The 14531-nt window shown below is 37.4% G+C and overlaps 1 protein-coding gene across 4 annotated transcripts in view; it reads left to right on the top strand.

Moving 5' to 3' along the window:
• The window catches only part of Rab3c (RAB3C, member RAS oncogene family), a 223405-nt gene that overhangs the window by 63661 nt on the left and 145213 nt on the right, over positions 1–14531 (top strand).

Raw genomic sequence — 14531 nt, 5'->3', positions numbered from 1 at the left:
AATCCTGACCACAGCCTCATCAGATCATCATTCGATTTTACTCAAAGCTTCTAAAGAGAAGCAATAGTGATTTTTTTAATGTAATTATACAAGGATACATATGCTAGGATAAGATTAAATTTTATTTATTCTAACATGGCTTCACTTCAAGATAATGTTTTCACAACTACTTTACAGTGATTATATATATATATATATATTACGTATACTACATATAGCCATAGCCATAGCCATAGCCGTAGCCGTAGACGTAGACGTAGACGTAGACGTAGACATAGACATATACATAATGTGATGCTATCCATTAGAGCATGGGCAACCTACAAGAAAGAAGCCTCATTCCTAATGAAACCAGGCTCTTCCCTTCCCCAGAGTCCATAACCTGTGCATATCATAGATCCTCATCTAGAGACAGGAGTTCTTGAATCCCTTTCCCTCTGTGCTGGAGTCTGTGTGTGTGTGTGTTGTGTGTGTGTAATACTAGTCTATTAATTCCCATTGAGAGTAAAAAGTTATATGAAACTTCTTGCAAAGAAACTTTCTTGATTTTTATAGTCTGTATGTAGACTCAGGGCAGAGCCTGACTAGAGTAGAAATGATCACATTGTAGACTGTCTTGGTCTATAGCATTGGTAGTCAATGTATATCTTGAAAATAATACTGTATTCCAGTGCCATAAGCAGTTTCATTAATTTTTAAATTATATTTACCCATCTTAAAAACATGTCTCCATTTTATTATCTCTTCTTTTTCTCTTTAGAGAGAAGTGATTATTGCATTAAATGCAACTTGACCTAGATACCAGAGATAAGCATGAGCAGAATCAGTTTGCACAGGAGTAGTTTTCACTACCTAGAACCCATCTGATTTGGGGTGTTGTGATGGAAGCTTGGCATCCCAGGAAACAAGCTAGGAATCTGGTTTTTAGATGGATATTAATATCCTCACCAACTCTAAGTCCAAATTGTCCTCAAAGTACATGTCGTTACCCTCAGCTAATGATTTAATGAATCTCACAGACATGTAACCTACTGGAAGAGTGCATGACTTTATAAAAACTACCCTTCTGAGTCCACACCAAGAACATGAGGCATAGTCAAGATCAAACCATAGAAACACTGAATCTTGAAGTCCTCTGCGTAGTTTAATATACTAATTTATAAAATAAGAGCTTTTGAAAGTCACTCCTGGCAGTATCTGTAGCATGGTTAGAATTAAAGCATGCTAATTTCCAGTTTGGGCTTCTTTCTAGTTGCCCATGGCTATCTATGAAAGGTTCCTGTTAAATCTTTTTCTGCTTCTATAAAAGTCTGAGTAGCCTAAACACTAGTCATTCACTTATTAAAATCTGCAGACTTGAGAGCTCTATTCAGTTCCCCATGACCAGTATTTTTACTGGCTGATGCATGTTCATCTTCTTGCTGTATTCATATATTACAATAAGCAAGAGGATTCTGTGACCCCTCTTTCCTATAAAGACAGTAATCTCATTGTATGGGTTCTATCATCCTGACTTAATTGCCCCTCCAAAGCCCTGCCTTCAAATATATTAGTAGAGAGTATGACTGAAACATGAATTTTCGAGATGAAATTCAGTCCAGAGAACTTTCTCTAGTAATTTTTCATATTACAAACAGCACTAGGTATAGTTTTTATAATTATAGGCTTATGCAACTAATGGGCCTTCAAATGAGTACTTTTCTTATTGCTGAATCAAATTTCTACCCCAAATTATAGGAAACATGGTTAAATATGCAGTGTGTACTGTGGGTATGGTCCATACCAAGTATTCCTAGCCATCAGAAATATTGAAGAGACAAAGTCTTCCCGAGGTGTACCTCAGAGGGAGGGCAAACCTTCCTCTAATCAAATGTGAACATCAACAGTCTGTGCAGAAACTGTCCATCATAGATTGCAATGTTTTTAGCCCAAATATTTCTTCCCCTCAGAGACTTATTCTACAGCTAAGCTCTTTGTTCTATGTCTTTTTCTGGTGTATCTAATAAACCTGACTCCTTGTTTATCTGTATATAATAATCCAGCCTGCTGAACCAGCAATGTTCATGTAGCCCTGCCTCCTTGTGTAACTGTATATAATAATCAGGTTGAGAGTCTGGAGTGCTGTAGCTTCTGCATCTGAACCAGAATATCCACATCCCAGATTTCCTGCATCTCTGTCTGGGTGCCTGTCCTTTCTTCATTACCTTGCTGCTCAAGTTAGGTAAATCCCTGGAACTATGTAGACTGGGCTACTAAATAAGTTATATCATTCACACTTGACAGACAAGTACAAATTGCTGCTGAGAAGTAAATTTGGTCCAAGGTACCACTCACACCAGTGCATGTGTCTACTATACCTGGAAGAAGGACAGCATGGGTGTTGGGCTAATGCACACCCAACATACTTCCAAACAACTTTCCTTCGCCCCAAATCTGAGATACATCTGAGAATGAGCTGTGAGTCCAACCTCAAGTGAGCAGATGCCTGTGTTCATTCTGTGTTCATGGAGGTGAAAACTAGAAGTCTAGGGAACTGGTTTTGGAATTGGTGTAGCTGGGACCAGGGACCAGTTCTGATGGCAACTAGTTTATTTTTTAATTTTCTTAAGCAAATGGTTTTTAAATTTACCATAGCAAGCAACTCATCTTTGCTTTGTCTTTCTTAAGGCTGTAGAATGAAGTTAAAAATTTAAAGTCCATAAAATTATAAAAGCATCAGGTTGTTACCAGAAATTTGGATGAGCAACCCAGAGTCACATGCCACTGGTTGTCTTAGTTAACTCTTATATCACTCTGAGGAGACACCATAACCAGGCAATGTATAGAAGGAAGTATTTAATTGGGAGCTTTATTACTAATTCAGATGATTAATCCATTATCATTATGTTAAGGAACATGGCAGCTAGCAGCCAGGCATAGTGCTGGAAAAGTAATTAGAGCTATATCTTGATCCACATGCAAAGAGAAAGAGAATGGGGAGGGGGTTATGATGTAGACTCTTGAAACTTGAAACCCCACTTCCAGTGACATATCTCCTCCAACAAGGCTGTCTCCTAATCCTTCCCAAACAGTCCCACCACCTGGGGAGGACAAGCATTCAAACATGAGCCCTTGAAGACTATGCTCATTCAAACTGCAACATTCCACTCCCTGACGCCCATAAGCTCGTAGCTACATCACAATGCAAAATGTACACACTTCAACTCCAAAAGTCAGTCTTAACATTGTTTAGAAGTCCAAAGTTCAGTCTCTTCTGAAACTTATGCCAATCTCTTAACTGTAACTCCTATAGAGTCAAAATTTTAAAAGCAGATCATATACTTTCAAACAACATACAATGGCAAAGAATATACACTACCATTTCAAAAGAGAGCAAAGAGATTATAGTAAGGAAATACTGGACAAAAAACAAGTCTGAAACCCAGCAGGACAAAGTCAAAATTCTGCATCTCCATATCTGATGTCAAAGTGTTCTTCAGGTAGCCCAGTCCTTCCAGTGTCATTGGCTTCAGCATGTGTCTCTGTCTTGCGTTGGTTCCTTGCCTGTCTAGTAGCTTTTTGTGGCAGGTGTACCACAGCTCTGGCATGTCTAACATGTTGGGATCTCCAGTGTAATCCAGGCTTTACCTTAACGGCTTCATGAAATGGCCACTCTGGGCTTCCATGTAGGGACTCCCCTGCCACATGCCTTAGTAACTTTCCTCAACCACTGACAAAGATTCTCTAACTCCTTGATGTATCCTCCTTGACTCTAAATCTAGAATCACATGCCCAAATATCAAGTTCTTCTGCTTGCTGGAGCTGGAACGTTGACTTACCTTTGCATATGCTTTATGTTGCTGATGATTTCCCTTGAAGCTTAAGCTTTCCTTAGCTCCTTTTCACAAATTGGAAGCTTAACTGAGTGGAGTCTTGCCCTGAAGTCACCACTCCCTTTATACCATTTATTATCAGGCTTTCTCTAAGCTTTTCATATGCTTGAGCACAGGATTTGACTCTTTGACTCCAATATTACATTTCCTGATTCTCTCTTTCTTCAAAAATTGTACATTTTTCGTTCCTTTTTTGCCTTGCTTGCTTATTCTCACTGTAAATCTTCATTAGAATGATTGCTAATCACCACAGGACACAGTCAATGCTAGGCTGTCTTGCTATCTTGAAATCTCTGCCAATGTAGTTAATCCAAAACTCTTCAATTTAGCCTTAGTCAGATTCCCAGGACATGGTCAAAGGCCATGAGCTTTGTTAAAATATTGCAAGAATCATCTCTAAGACACTAAGATTCTTCACCTCTGGAACCTTTTGAGTTTGGTCCTCACAGTTCAAATTGCCTTCCATATTACTTTTTTTCATCTTCTTAGTAGTGTAACTCATTAAGCCCTACTTAAAGCATCTTTCTTAGGTAGAGTGTTACTGCTGTGAAGAGACACCATTGAAAGTAATTCTTCTTAAAGAAAACATATAGTTGGGACCAGAGGTCTTAATCTATTATCGTCATGGCAAGAAGCATGGCCATGTCCTGCCATGTTGGCCTGTTTCCAACTTCTGTCTTATTTACTATTCTATTGCAGTGAAGAGACACCATGACCAATGCAACTCATAAAAATAAGGCACTTAATTGGGGACCTGTTTACAGCTTCAAAAGGTTAGTCCCTTATCATTTTAGTGGCACACAGACAGGCATGGTGCTGGAGAAGTAGCTGAACTACATCCTCAATTACAAGCAACAGGTGAAGAGAGAGGCTATGAGCTTGGTGTGGACTTTTGAAACCTCAAAGCTCACCCTCAGTGATACACCTCCTCCAACAAGGCCACATTTTCTCCAATATGGCCACACCTCTTAAACCTTTTCAGACAATTCCACTAATTAGGGACCAAATATTTAAATACCATGAGCCCATGGGACCATCTTCATTCAAACCACCACCCTGGGGAACCTAGGATCTTCTCTTGGGGTTCTTAGTCTCATTGATTAAAGAATAACAAATATATCAAAGCCTGAGAACAATTCTTTTAGTGTTTAAGAAAAAACTGAGGAGCAGGCAAGCTGGAAATCTCTGCAGCTTCCCGGAAGCAGAAGATGGAGAAGAAGAGAGAAAACCACGCTGTTTGAATGAGTTGGCATGGAGATTCTGCCACATAGCAGAGAATTAGACACACAGTGGGAAGAAGAGCTTAAGAAAAAGAGTGAGGAAGCCTAGAGTTCCAGCAAGAGCTTACTTGGACTTTCGCCAGCATCCAGAAAGAAGAAGTAAAAAAGAAAAGGGGAAAGTCATGCTCTTCTAAGTTAGAACCCAATAAGGAGAGCAGAACCAACAGAACCTCTTGGTGGCAGTGGGTGACCACTAACAGGGGGAATCTCTAAAGGGTTTATGGAAGAATCTGGGGTAAGGTACAGGGAATGGATGAGCTGTCAGTCTAGCTGGCCCACCCATGTGTCCAGGACACCTTCTGGGTTTCAGTCATGAAAGCTTTAAGCAGAGGCACTCCTTTCTGAGATAACCAAGAAACAGGAACAGAACCTAACTGTCTTCTAACATTCCTGGCCTCCAACAGGGAAGTTGATAAATGTGTTATTCTTTAATCAATGACACTAAGAACCCCAAGAGAAGATCCTAGTTTCCCCAGTGTGGTGATTTGAATGAGGGTGGTCCCATAGGCTCACAATATTTGAATATTTGGTCCCTAATTTGTGGAATTGTCTAGAAAGGTTTAGGAAGTGTGGCCATTCTCAGAATTGTAGCTTATATTCCCTGCTGCACCTGAACACTCCCTATCTCCTCTTCTCATCAAAGTGAATGATTCCTATAACTACAGTTGAATGGTGGTAAAGTATCATGATATTTCCTGAACATTACTTATGATGCTGGAAGTTTTGGTTTTGAAATAATGTGTTCATTAAGTATCTAACAAGCAAAAGCTAATGAATAAGGAGCAAGTGGCAGGTGGATCAGCAGATAGACAGCAAAACACCATCAAATCTGGAACGAATACATCCAACAGAGACACTACAGCAGCCTGACTGAGAGCAAGCAAAGGCAGCCACCACCAAATTAGGGCCTGAAACACAGTAGAAATTGACTGAAGAAGTTGAGGCCATCAGCATGAGGTTCCATGGATGAGCTTCCAGCCTTTCTTTCTCACTGCAAGCATTTTTATATTGTGAAATAAATAATAGTAACCTCCATTGGTAATAGTTACATTTTAGGTGTTCTCAGGAGTCCAATGTCTCTGATCCACTTAGCTGCTTAGTACTTTTTTTTTCCCTCCTTCACTTGCGAGTCTGAGATCCAGGCTGACTCAAGACCTGGGTTTTGAAGGAAACAGGGAGGATTTCCTTCCTCCAACATCCACATTCAACAATCTAACATAACACATGACAGTTTCCCAATATAATCTATGTCAAATGATCTAAATTCTACTCATCTTGGCAAGTCAATAATCAAAAGGTCACCAAAAGATAAACTTTTCATACTGGGCAATTTCTTTGTCCATCGCCTTTTGTCTTAATGATTTGAAAAGGCACTCCCCAGCTTTATACTACACATCTCAATGGTCTGTTATGTGCAGAGCTACTGTTCATCTCTAAGATTTTCTTCTTCATTCTCAAAACTGGATTGATTTAGGGGAAAGTGGAACAGCACTTCGTCTCCAAGAAACTTTGATGCTGCTAGAAGAAAACATATCAGTAAATACCCATAGGCACTGAAAAGAACTTCAACATCTCAGATTAAAATAGCAAGAACTGATGAGTGGAATTGCATGAAATTAAATGCTTATACACAGCCAAGAAAAGAGGCATGTTAAAAGAAAATGACCTATAGGATAGGGCAAAGGCTTACTAGCTATACACCTAGCGAGAGGTTAATGTTTAGGATCTATAAAGGACTCCAAAATTCAAACACCAAAAAACTCAAAAAATGAAATGAACAACTAGTTCCTAAACTATGAAGTCCAAGTGGCCAATAAATATATGAAAAAAAAATGTTCAGTAGCATTAGACATCTGGAAAAATGAAATTTAAAGCTGCATTGAGATTCTATCTCACCCTAACCAGAATGGTGGCCATGCTAAAGGAAACAAACTGCAACTACTGGGGAACCTGTGGGAAAATAGAACCTTTACTGCTGGGAGAAATGGGGTAAAAGATAATCATATTATTAAGTAGACAAGACTCAGGCAAATATTGCATGTTTTCCCTCTTTTGTGGTACTTAGATTTGAGTCTCTATTATATACACAGGACGTGAAAGCAGAAGAACCCTATGTAGGAAAATGGAAAGGAGTGGTAGGTGAGGGCATGAGAGTGCAACACAGGGTAGCCAAGATGCTCGCAGTAAATCCTCTCTCTGAATAAAAACACCTGCTGGAACCGATCTCTATGTACAACTAACACACAGTAATAAGAGAATAATGTGATGACAGCTCCGTTCTGGGGCTCTCTGGAAAGGCAAATAGTGATAAAGCCTTCTATTTCAAGCCTATGTACACATCTTAAGAACTCGTTCCAAATGGTGGATTGAAACCACTTTTTAAATGTTGGCTCAGCGATCGCTGAAGAAAAATTGGGCTGCACAACAGTATCAGTATCTGAGAAAAAGATCGTTAACTATCGTTTCTTTTTTTGGGAAGCATTGGCCTTCCCAAGCTATGTGAAATGTGATAAGATTCTTTGTTAGCCAAACCTCATCAGATTGTGCCAAATCTTCAGTAAGAGTTACGTAAGTCTTCATCGCCAATATCGCAAGTTAAGGTACGTGTTAGGATGTGCCTTGAAGGGTGAGGAAATGTTTTAAGATAGAACTCACATATTTATCACTTCGAAAATAAGGATTATATTTAACACTTCTTGTCTGAACTGTCTGACCATGATAGAGCTGGTAATTTAAGCAGAGTCCTTGTGTGTGTGTCGTGCTACAGCTGGGAACTTAAGTCTCATTGATTATATCACAGAATCTTGTCAACATTAGATTAGAAGACTGGGAGCCTTGGTCTCATTTCCATTACTAACTTAGTCTGACTTTGCAGATGCTTCACAGAAGGCTGAGCACCATCCCTATGTGATATGACATGTGTAAAATTACACTCATGCCAAAGGCTATACATGACGGCATGATTGAAACTAAGAAGGGTGCCTGGATATCTTGGATGGCCTGTTAGACTGACCAGACTAGCAGATCTGAACTTTTGCTTCTGTTTGATTGAATCAGTTGGCAAACATTGTGGGCCTCATGTCAAACTGCAACTGAATCATTGAACTCTTAAGCCAGTGGCTCTCAACCTTCCTAATGCTCTGACCCTTTAATACAGTTCCTCATGTAGTGGTGACTCTCAGGACCCTCAACCATAAAAATGATTTTTGTTGCTCCGTTACAATCGTAATTTTGCTACTGTTCTAAATTGTAATGTAAATTTTTTTGGAGATAAAGATTGCCAAAGGGGTCATGACCCACAGGTGGAGAAGCACTACCCTAACGTCTCATTCAGTATGTTTATACTTTCTATCCCATGAGTCTCTTCGTTGGCTGTTTGTCCAGTGTGTGTTGATTGGTTTCCTGAGATTTATGAATGTCACACATGGTTTAAGTCTCATGACAACTTTATCATATAAATTCTCTTTTTATCACCTTCCAAAAAATGAAGAAGGTTCTTATGAGGAGCACCAAGTCATTTTCCAAGCTCACATGGCTGAGAAGAGATAGAGTGTAACTTCAAAGTGAAGGCTGTCTGAGGTCTGAAGCCTGAAACTTTCCAGTTCTTCCTAGTCAGGATTCCTGAGACAAGTTTCTTAGTTTCCATCATATTCCCTGGAGTTGAGCTATTTAAGCTATACGTTGGAATTGCATCAATTTAGAGAACTTGTATTCCTAATATAACTTGCTGTAAATTAATCTCCCATCAAGTACCTTTTACCTTCAGGGAAGTCCTTCTTAGCTGTTCACGTCAGCGACAGATGTGCAAGTCGCCAACTGTGTAGGTTTTAAAAATATCATATAGGACAAAGAATATTGGATACAATTTACACGACTCCAGTCCTACTGAACTTTCACTTTCATCTACTTTAGACAAATTGATATCCAAACTATTTGCTGGCTTCATTTCCATGAGGGGTAGACTGTTCATAAAGTACAATTGATATTTAGAAAGATTGAGAATAATATTCAGTTTCCACTCAAGACTGACAAATTCAGTACAATCAAAATATACTAATATTATGTAAATAAGCAAGTTCTAGAAATAGCTGTGATGATAATTATGTAGAGCTTATCTACTACCGATCAGGTTCTGTTCATCCTTGCAATTTCAAATGTTAGCAACTAGCCGCCATTCTGCAAGGGATTTGTCATAAATATATCCTACAAAATAAAACCTAAAACCTAAATTAAAGGTGAATGTTTCAGGATTTTTTAGGATAAGATAGAATCTTGTGTTCTCCACCCACACCATTACCTTCCAAATTGGTCTATCAGCCTTAGTTTATTATTATAAAGGCCAAATACCTTGTCATCTAGATACTGAAAATATGTAAGAAATGGCAATTTACTAGTACACATGAAATTGTAAATGTTTGGATGTCAGGATCCCTAACAATAAATGTAAAATGAAATATCAATTAAATTTGAATCAATTAAACCTTGCCCAGATCCTGGAAGTTAACACTAGCGTGTATTATTTTTATCCCTGCCTCTTCTTGGAAAACCTGTTATTTTAAAAATATTTTCTAGATTTATGAGATAAAACTAATAAAAGAGATAGAAACATAGATAGATAGATAGATAGATAGATAGATAGATAGATAGATAGATAGATAGATAGATAGAGTGTGTGTGTGTGTGTGTGTATTTTTAAGGTGTACAATGTGAATACTTGTTGCACAAATACATCATAAAATGGTCGTTTGGGGGAAAAAAGTGAAAAACAGACACAGACATGTAGCAATGTGAAGAACCTCAATTCTTCTCTGTCCCTAAGTTCTGTGGATATTCTGAGAAAACAAAGTTGATTGTTGTAATAATACTCTGTGCTTTTCTCTCCCTTACTAGTCATATTTATATGACAGGAAGAGATTTAACTACGTGTAATAACCTTCGCTCATTGGCTTCTACTATCTTTCATTAATTCAGTTTTCGAACTTGCTTTATTGAATAAATAATACATTTAACTTTCATAAAGAACAACTTTTAGATGCTTTGCATCTTTGAAGAATGCATTTCTTTGTATACAATCAGTTCATTCATACAAGGTATAATGTTACAGAAGACAGAACAGCACATTGAAAACTCAAGATGCCAATGAAAGTAAAGATTAAATGTAGTTTGTTCTTTGTTATTTCATAGAAGTAAACTTCCTTTGAAATTAAAGAAAGCATTGAGGAAGAAACATATATGTTACCTCTTTTTCACTCTATGAGTTTAGCAGGGTGGCTGTAGGGAAGTACAACATAAATCAATTCTGAATTCAAGCATCTAAACTTATGTCACTCTTAAGACATAGTGAAGGATTTCTCTTGGGTCTCCTTGATGTGTGTTCAAATTTTGCTTCTTTGTAAAGATGCCAGACTTACTGGTTTTACCAGAGTACTAACTGTTCTGCTCTCATGTAAGATGATTCTAATTTCATTTACTACTTTTGTAAATGATCCTATTTTCAAATAAAATAACAATAGGAGGGACTTGGGTTGGTATTTAAATGGGGATGCTGGGATGAAACACAGTTCAGTCTGTAATTTAATTTGCTATTTAATATTAACCAATCTTTATTAAGTGAGATTCAAGTAGCTAGCTAGCTTTATATCTGGCTTCTGTTGTCTTTCTCCTATTTTCTTGGGTTTATTTTATTCCTGTCTGTACTCCAATTGAAATGGATTTGGTTTAAGGGAGGAGATAAAGAGGAAAAAAATCTAAATATTTTACTAAAGAGTCTGATCAGGCCTAGCAAAATGCTCAAGCAAATGAAAGCACTCAATCAATGCATTTTAGATTGAGTCTGAACACTGAACATAGAAGTAAATTTCTGATTTTCCAATTAGATGACATCTGTTTGAACTGATGAAGGGAGAGCTACAAGCCTATTCTTGGTTTCTGAAGAAATCCTATAGAAATAATACAGAAATAACACAGTTGAAATGATCCAAGAGACTATTGGGTTTTAAAAACACATTTCCTGTAATTACTGGAGCAAGTAGATGGAGCTCCCATGAGCTCTTTGCTTGGAGATGGACTCTATAATTCAGACTGACCTTGAAATGTAACTCCTCCTGCCTCTTGCTGCACTGTTGGAATTACAGGTTTGAGGCACTGTGGCTGGCACATACCTTCACTGCTCCCCTGGAAGGTAGAACAGTGGCCTAGAATAGCAGCAATTCGTTTTACATATTTTGAGACTTTCATGCACCAGTGCTACGTAAATGCATCATTTCCACCCTACCCTCTCTCCTCCACTTTTAAGACAGATTTTAACTTTTTCTGGGAGGTAGTCGATTATTTAGGTGAGAAGTTGGCTTTATGTGCATGGCGGTATGTAGTGATTATGAAGGGAGCCAGCAAGAGAACACTCTAGAAGTAATTTTAGCTAAAGGATAATAAAGCTTTGTTTCAGATCTATTTAAATGGTAGGGGGGAAAAACACTTCTATGGTGCTAAGTTGATGAACTTTTTCATAAAATTTCATTTGATTTAGTCATTGACTTGATCCTTGATCATATGATCACATGATAATCAATGTAGAAGATTGGAGACTAAGACCACTCTAAGAAAACTCTAGTTACTAATTCCAACTCAATTTTGGCAGCATAACTGACCTTTTAGAAAGGTTTTGTGAGATGTTATGCAGTTTCAGAACATCCTGAAATGTTATCATTGAATATTTTATTTAGCTTTGAGATACTGTATAATGAGATATTGTTATTATTGAAAGATATTGTTTTCATGTAATATATTCAAATGATGCTTTATCTCATTCTCAACTACTACCCCACGTCTGTAACCTCTCAATTCTCAGCCACTTCTTTCTCTCTTCATAAAACTAAGAAATTCACATACATACATACATACATACATACATACATACATACATACAAACACACATGCACAAATGCACACACACCCACACACAAAATACATAAAGAAAATAAAAAGCACAAAATTGAAAACCAAAACATATAAGCAAGACCAATAAAACAAACAAAAAATGCTCAAACATAACACATATCTATGAGATAAAAGCTCTCGAAAAACACCATTGGGTTCATTTGTTGTTGACTTTCTACTGGTGGGCATGGAGTCTACCCTGAAATATGGTTCCTTGGAGTAGACCACTTTTTATTTGCAAGAAGATAGCTTCTTGCTTAAGGGTAAGAATGAGTGTCCATTCCCCCATCTCAGTGTTGGAATCCATTCTGGCTTGAATCTGTGCGTGCTGCCACAGTCTTTGTGATTTCATTTGTGCATCTGTCTTCCTAAATTTGGAGAACACTTTTTCTTTGGGATTATCCATCACCTCTCTGGCTCTTATAATATTTCTGCCTCCTCTTTCACAGAGGTCCATGAGCCCTGAGAGAAGGGTGTGATGAAGACATTCCATTTAGGACTGAGGGCTCCAATATGTCTCCCCCTCTGCACACTGTCCAGTTGTAGGTCTCTGTGTTAGCTCCCTTCTACTGTAAGAATATTCTCTGATAATTGCTGAACAATAAATCTAATGACAGCTCATTCGGAGGATGTGGGGAAATGTATTTATTACTGGTGCGAGTGCAAGCTTGTATAACCACAATGGAAATCAATGTGCTGTGGGATCCAGCTAAACTCCTCTTGGGCGTATACCTGAAGGACTCTATGTCCTAGTACAGTGATATTTGCTCATCCTTGCTCAGATTCTACTTATAACACCCAGATATTGGAAACGTCCTAGATGTTCATGAACTAATGGTGGATAAAAATACAGTACATTTGCACAATGAAATATTACTCAACTGTTAAAGAATAAGTTATAAAATTCTCAGGTAACTGGGTGGAGCTAGAATAAAAACCATCCCGAGTGACGATAGACATAAGACAAACATTTTTCTTAAAGACAGGAAAGTTAAAGAAACTAATGTGAACTAGCTTTAACAGATCCTTGAAAACAAAACTTGTTTGCAATATTTACAAACAAGTAGATATGAACATGAAATGTTCTGTAAACAGCTGAAACGTTTTAGTATGATTTGGGATATCTGTATTCCAAGTGGTTACCATTACATAAATGCAATTTGAAAAATCATATGGTGGCAGAGATTACTGACTAGTTTCTTTAAGTAAAGATGCTTCATGTAACCAAATGACATGATCAGACACTGACATCATGAGAGTGAAATATATATATACATGTATGTAAGTATACATGTGTACATATATGGTCTTTTTTTTTTTTGCTTCGTCCTATAATCTTCCATGGATATCTTGTAGAAAACATTAAAATGCTATTCTAGAAACAGGTCACATCTTTCAGTACTAGCTAGCAATCTTTTCTTTCAAACTCTGAGTAGGAGATTTATTTCAGACTGCATAAAGATTTAATGCTGCTCTTTGGTTTGGAAATTAAAATCAGAACCAGAGAATCTAAGAGTGTTAGTCAGCAAACTTGGCAAGGCTTTTCTTTGCATAGTGAATTAAGGAGAGGCAATGTTTCGTTCAGTCAGAGACCAACAAACACATCCTTTAAGAAATGGAATGTTTGGATTTGGTACAGAAAGGGGCACTGAGCTCATTCTTTTGGATTTTTAGTTTGTCAGCAGATTTTTGTGTCATTCAAATTTTTGTTTATTTCTCTGGGAATCTAAATTTGCTCCTTGGATCTTTTAAATGACTATTGGCAAAAAAAAAGACTGAGTTGAATAATGGAGTAGTCTTGCATACAAGTGGTAGTAAAGGCAATATGCCATTAGTCAATCAAAGAAAAGGAAGGAGCTGCTACACTTGTGAACTAGCAATAGGAGGTTTCTCATACAGAGAAGATACGCCATTTCAGAAACAGTCGCAGTAACTTAGCTATTTGTGCAGTGGGCCATTATGTTTTCCTTTAAGATCCTAGAAACTGACCAAATGGATTAATAGGTAGATGATACATAAGTAGATAGATGGATGATTGATAGATAGATGATAGATAGATAGATAGATAGATAGATAGATAGATAGATAGATAGATAGATAGATGGATAGATGACTTTGCCAGGTCATTTGACAATGGGGGAAAGTTTTGCTATGCTTAAAACCATATCAATGACAATTTGTGAAGATTATACATTTTAATGTGGCTATCTTTATTAAAATGAATTAGAAAAAGAAAATAACCTTGATAATTGTTTTATCAAAATGAAAGCTAGTAAACAACAACTTAGAAAATGAATTCAGTTTTCCCATGTTAGTTTCCCATTGGTATAGTAAATTATTGAATGAAAAAAAGAAATATAAAGGAGGACATAACTGTTTCTAGGTATGCTGGAGAAGAACATTTATTGTAGAGATAAAAGGGAGAGCATTACCCAGAGGCAGA

This window comes from Rattus norvegicus, chromosome 2 (genome assembly GCF_036323735.1).
Source record: "Rattus norvegicus strain BN/NHsdMcwi chromosome 2, GRCr8, whole genome shotgun sequence".
In the NCBI taxonomy this organism is placed as follows: domain Eukaryota; kingdom Metazoa; phylum Chordata; class Mammalia; order Rodentia; family Muridae; genus Rattus; species Rattus norvegicus.
Note: the sequence above shows the minus strand (reverse complement) of the source record. Positions and strands in the feature narration are given on the sequence as shown.